The sequence below is a fragment of the Oncorhynchus masou genome, unplaced genomic scaffold (genome assembly GCF_036934945.1).
Source record: "Oncorhynchus masou masou isolate Uvic2021 unplaced genomic scaffold, UVic_Omas_1.1 unplaced_scaffold_3170, whole genome shotgun sequence".
Lineage (NCBI taxonomy): Eukaryota > Metazoa > Chordata > Actinopteri > Salmoniformes > Salmonidae > Oncorhynchus > Oncorhynchus masou.
The window spans coordinates 26,223-30,982 of record NW_027009586.1 but is presented as its reverse complement, the minus strand read 5'-3'; the positions used below and the strand labels follow the sequence as shown (position 1 = coordinate 30,982).

The following is a 4,760-nucleotide window of genomic DNA, read 5'->3' as shown; positions in this document are numbered from 1 at the left end:
CGGGAAGTGCCGCTGGTTTAGACAGGAAACTGAGCCCAACAGCCACTGAACACAAACAACCACATGTATCTGTGTCAGATGACCCACAGATGGTGATGATGTTCTATTAAATGTCATTCAATAAATATTCTACATCTTGTTGTCGTTAATGTATGAATTTCAAGTTTGATCCGAATAGATGATAGAGGTGATGAATGAGACAGGCCCCTAGACAGAGTTGTGAAATGTCTCAGCTTCCCATTGTTAAGATAGCATCAGATCAGATGTCTCAAATGAGGAGGATACGCAGGATGGCAAGACATGAGGACCCATTCACCCAACAACATCAACCACACCCACACCTCCGTGTTCAACACCACTCTCTTTGGCTTATTCGACAAACCATCCACCATTATGTGGACCGTGGTGAGGAGAGAGGGGTCGTTCTGACCCAAGATGGCACCACAGTGGACATCACTCCCATGCTTCTAGGCATTGAGGTGGGTCTGAAAGCGAAGCTGGGCATGTTTCCCCTCACCTTGGCCAAAAACCTAGGGTTATTGTTCCTTAGCTTCCAGGACGGCTGCTGGGACAACGTGACCCATCCCAGAGTGTTCCAGATGTCGCGGGTGCTCACCCTGGCCACCGATGCCCTCGCCAACAGGGTGGGTCCATCTTGAGCATGGATCTTACCAGCCTGGCCCCCTCTGAACAGCCTGGTAAACTCAGCGAGGTGCTGAAGGGTTACCACAACCATGTCCTGGAGGGGTAAGACCTGGGGGTTGTATCCAGCCACATCGGCCCCAAGCGTAGAGAGACTGCCCAAGCCCTGCTGGGCACCCTGGACACCCAGAGGCAGGTGATGGAGAGCCTATACCTGGTGTGGAGGCTGGAAGACACTCAGTGGATAGCCAAGGATACAGGGGTGGAAAAATGCAGTGAGAGACGGAATGCTGGAATTTGACCACAGATACTGGAGTGAGTCTCAGGGAAGGAGAGAGGGAATCATTTACCCCTGTAATTATGAAATTGTAGGTGATAAATGGCTACTCATTTGAAGTTTACAGAATATTGGTCTGTAAACATGAAGAGTAATTGAACCTGTTCTACTCTGGTTCAACCTCTCCTCTCCAGACTGCCCTCCCATCATCCCACGGTGTCATTGGGGGGTCGAAACCCTACCGAGGGTCCCCCTTCCCTCTTGCCCTGCCCCTCCCCTTCCTGTATATCCACCACACCTTCGAGCCAGACAGGCCCTGTCACTCCTTCAAGCAGTTCTCCAGGAGCATGAGGGCCATGCAGCGCTTCCACCAAGAAGTCCGCGGCTGGGCCGAAATCGTATATAGGTGAACTTTGACCCCCTCATCCATTCGCAGATATTAACAAACCCTTTATACTAAGCTTCAAAGACGGAGACAAGAGTACTGTGTCAGCCTACAATTACTGAAGCAGTCATATTATACTGTAGCAAATCTTAACATGATGTTATACAGTATAACCTGAAGCAAAATATAATAACAAGATGCTATAACAAGAATCAGGGTTGTGAGATAATGCAATTTGTTCTATCACTCCAACTCCTAAATGTATGTTCCCCTCAGCTTTGTAGGTGGGTTCTGACCGGTACATCTACGAGGGGCGCGGCTGGCATCACCTTGGCAACCACACCAGGGGGCAGAACCCTTATGGTTACGGCGTGGCCTTCATTGGCAACTACTCCTCCTCTCTGCCCTCACGCCACGCCCTGGATCTGGTGCACCAACACCTGGCCAAGTGTGCAGTGGATGGCGGGCGCCTGCAGGCCAACTTCACCCTCCACGGGCACCGGCAGCTGGTGGACACCTCATGTCCAGGAGACGCCCTCTACTCAGAGATCAGGGGCTGGGAGCACTTTGGGGTGAGAGACTGTTCAGTATTATAGGCTACTATACTGTCAGTCAATGTCAAATGAAACCTTTTAATACATACACAATTGTCACGACTTCCACCGAAGTCGGCCCTTCTCCTTGTTCAGTTGGTGTTCGGCGGTCGACGTCACCGGCTTTCTAGTCACCACACATCTATATTCCAGTTTTATTTTGTTTTGTCTGTATTACACACACCTGGTTTCAATTCCCATATCATGTTCCTTATTTAACCCTCTGGCATACACGTCTGTTCTGTCCGTGATTGTTGGTGTCTTTAGTGGTTGTTGTATGTGCTAGTTTGTATGTATGTTCCTATTTGGAATTTTTGCCTGACTTTTGAGTAAACTCCGTTGTGTTGCTCAAAACCTGTGTCCTGCGCCTGACTCCGCGACATCTCTGCACCCAATCGCTGACAACAATCAAAAGGGCATCACAGTTGCACCAGAACACTATTCAGTCATTATACAATTGTGTCCTTTTTCCTACATTAGACATTAGTGATAAACACCAACATTAATCTTTTTGTCCACTGTTGATATTGATGCTGCCGACATGCTGCTGACATAGCAACCTTTTACAGGAAACCAGCACATCGAGAAAGGACCAATGAAGAAGACAAGCGTGTAAAAAGCAGCATGGAATAAAACCAATTTTGTCAAAATGTCTCATTGGATTGTATGGGGGTATCAATTTGTTATATCCATGATAATAGTGTGTTTTAGAGTTATAACAGTTTATAACACTCACCCTTATGGTTGTCACTGTGTCACGACTTTCCCTGAAGTTGGTCCCTCACCTTGTTCGGGCGGTGTTCAGCACGGCCTTCTAGCCACCGCCGATCCACTTTTCATTTTCCATTTGTTTTGTCTTTGTTGTACACACCTAATTTCAATCCCACAATTACTTAACCCTCTGTTCCCCACTGGTTTTTGTGAGTGATTGTTCATTGTACTTTCGGTCTGTCAGGGTGTGCGTGTATTTGTTACTTTGCCTATTTGACATTTTGAGTAAAAGTACGTTGATTACACATATCTGCTGTCCTGCGCCTGACTCTCTACACCAGCTACACCTAGGACCCATATCTCACTGCTTCACATTACAGTATTGTAACACAACAGAGAGACATGTACAGTATACTGAACAAAAATATTAGAGCAACATGTAAAGTGTTGGTCCCATGTTTCATGAGCTGAAATAAAAAAGAATTTCTCTCCAATTTTGTGCTGAAATAATCCATCCACCTGATAGGAGTGGCATTTCAAGAAGCTGATTAAACAGCATGTTCATTACACGGGTGCACCTTGTCCTGGGGACAATAAAGAGCCACTCTAAAATGCGCAATTTTGTCACACAACAAAATGTCTCAAGTTGAGGGAGTTTGTAATTGGCATGCTGACTGCATTAATGTCCACTAGAGCTATTGCCATATAATTGAATGTCAATGTATCTACCATAAGCCACCTCCAAAGTTGTTTTAGAGAATATGGCAGTATGTCCAATAGGCCTCACAACCGCAGACCACCTGTAACCACGCCAGCCCAGGACCTCCACATCTGACTTCTTCACCTGTGGGATCGTCTGAGACCAGCCACCCGGACAGCTGAGGATAATGCTACTTTGTGGGGAAAAACTCATTCTGATTGGCTGGGCCTGGCTCCCCAGTGGGTGGGCCTATGCCCAGTCATGTGAAATCCATAGATTAGGGCCTAATTTATTTATTTAAAATGACTGGTTTCCTTATATGAACTTATAACTCTTATAACATAACATGTTTTGATCAGTATAGCTGCATCTGTCGAGAGAGAGAGAGAGACAGTGACACCCAGTGGCATAGGAATGACTTCTGGCACCAAGGCTACAAGAGGATCCAGGATAGATGTGTTCCACTCAATGACTGGATTCCACTCCTCTTAGTGTCACGCCCTGGTCGAAATATATCATGTTTATTCTTCATTTATTCGGTCAGGCCAGGGTGTGACATGGGTTATTGTGGTGTGTTTTTGTCTTGGAGTTTTGTGGGATGTCTAGCGTTAGTCTATGGCTGCCTGAGGCGGTTCTCAATCAGAGTCAGGTGATTATCGTTGTCTCTGATTGGGAACCATATTTAGGCAGCCATATTCTTTGTGTGTTTCGTGGGTGATTGTCCTTAGTGTCCTTGTTCCTGTCTCTGTGTTAGTTTACACAAGTATAGGCTGTTTCGGTTTTCGTTACGTTCATTATGTTCTTTGTTTTGTAGTATTTGTATTTAGATTCGTGTTACGTTTTGTTCATTAAACATGGATCGCAATCTACACGCTGCATTTTGGTCCTACTCTCTTTCACCGCATGAAAACCGTTACAGAATCACCCACCACAATCGGACCAAGCAGTGTGTCAACAGGCAGGAGCCACAGAAGAAACAGCAAAGGCAGCAGCAGGAGCAGCGTAAAAAGGACTTTTGGACTTGGGAGGAAATCCTCGATGGGAGAGGACCCTGGGCTAAACAAGGGAGTGTAGCCGCCCCAAGGAGCAACAAAAGGAGGTATCGACATGGGAGGACGAATTGTTTGGAGAAGGACCCTGGGATCAGCCTGGAGAATATCGCCGCCTCAAAGAAGAACTGAAGGCGGCGAGAGCTGAGAGGCATTGGTATGAGGAGAAGCAATAGCAGCAGCAGGAGCAACAATATCAGGACTACACTACTTGGGAGGAAATAGACAGGTGGGCGGTCGACCCAGGGAGAGTGCCGGAGCCCGCCTGGGATTCACTGGAGCAGTGCGAAGAAGGTTGTAGGAGAATGGAGATGGCGAAGCAAGCACGGCGGCGCGGAAGGAAGCCCGAGAGTCAGCCCCAAAAATGTATTGGAGGGGGGGGGGGGGGCCTCACAGGGAGTAT

The 4,760-nt window shown here is 47.2% G+C and overlaps 1 pseudogene; it reads left to right on the top strand.

The window, feature by feature from the left end:
- Positions 1 to 263: 263 nt before the first annotated feature.
- On the top strand, positions 264 to 2,496 carry LOC135534227 (N-acetylmuramoyl-L-alanine amidase-like; annotated as a pseudogene).
- Positions 2,497 to 4,760: the final 2,264 nt, after the last annotated feature.